General features: G+C 47.9%; 1 non-coding gene across 1 annotated transcript; it reads right to left on the bottom strand.

The window, feature by feature from the left end:
- Positions 1-559: 559 nt before the first annotated feature.
- Positions 560-666, bottom strand: LOC141593209 (small nucleolar RNA R71). Its single transcript, XR_012521312.1, has one exon. It is a non-coding gene; the product is annotated as a small nucleolar RNA R71 (small nucleolar RNA).
- Between the last annotated feature and the right edge of the window lie 702 nt (positions 667-1,368).

Here is a 1,368-nt window from a genome sequence, read left to right as displayed (position 1 = left end):
TCCTGAGATCGAGAAATCCTTGCGCGAGTTGAGACGATCACAAAGGGTATTACCGAAGCAGGAAGAGCCGAGTACTCTGTCAAGCTACTACGAGAACGCTCTGTTCGAGGAAGATCCACCTACATCTCCTGCTTCAATTTCTTCAGCTGAGACAGTCACTTCTCCAGAAATTCCAGTCATGGCTGAAGAAGCAACGATTGCCAGTCACTCAGAGCCGACAGCTGCGAATCTCTACAAAGGATTCGAACTACCTGGGGAGGCGAGAAAATTCGAGCCGAAGCCTTCCTATATTAACCTGGTTGAGAGAAACCAGTTCGGGGGAGCTGCAAATGAAGATGCGGCCAAGCACATGGAAATTTTTATTGATTATTGCTGCTCTATACTCCCGCCGACCGGTGTGACCCAAGACCAGATCAAGGAGACCATGTTCATTTTCTCCCTTCGTGATGCTGCAGGGGAGTGGTATAGAGATCTGGATCGAGCCGCTCATGGGATCACTGACTGGAATTCCTTAGCCCTGGCATTCTACAAAAAGTACTTCTCTGCCTCGAAGACTAATACCATTAGAGCTCAGATCACGAGCTTTAAACAGGGGCCTGATGAGAACTTTCATGAAGCATGGGTCCGTTTCAAGAAACTGGTGCGAACCATACCGCACCATGGGTTCGAAAAATGGAGTCTTTGCAATCGTTCTATAATGGGTTGTATGACGATCGAGGGCTATTTTGGATGCTTTGCCGATGGCCGATTTGCTGAGAACATGGGAGAGACTAAGGGGTGGAAGATCATCGATGATTTGGCCACTCATAAGGCTGAATATGGGAATTCGAGAGGAAACTAGAGGAGAGCTCGTGAATCTTCCTCTGTTCTTTGCACTAGAAGCTCTCACTGCAAGGTTTGACAAATATGAGTTGGGAGGAGCTTCTAAAGGAGGGATGTACCATGTTAACGTTGTTTCGAGACGGTCCTTTCGTCTCGTAGAAGATGTGGAGCCGAGGGGCATGTCTCGGAGAATTGTTCTGTCCTCTTTGAGTCTTGTCTTTGCCTTTCAACACTATAGGCCGACAAACACGTACTATGAGCCGAATGTCCACCCCAACTTGAGGTGGAGTAGCCGAATGTCCCGAATCCGACTCAACCTCCACAACAAAGAAGAAGCAGAAGCCTATGTGCCCCCTCACAAACAACCATATCAAAAACCTCCGTATATTCCTCAAAGAAAGAAGAACAATCCCAAAATTCCGAGTTCACCGAGTTGAAGAACTTATTGCTGAAGGAGTCCCAAGCTAGAGAGGCCGGGATGAAGATGCTAGAGAGCCAAATTGCTCAATTGGCTAGCAAGAGTACCACTCGAGCTCCGGGACACTT

This window comes from Silene latifolia, chromosome 7, assembly GCF_048544455.1.
Source record: "Silene latifolia isolate original U9 population chromosome 7, ASM4854445v1, whole genome shotgun sequence".
Lineage (NCBI taxonomy): Eukaryota > Viridiplantae > Streptophyta > Magnoliopsida > Caryophyllales > Caryophyllaceae > Silene > Silene latifolia.
Note: the sequence above shows the minus strand (reverse complement) of the source record. Positions and strands in the feature narration are given on the sequence as shown.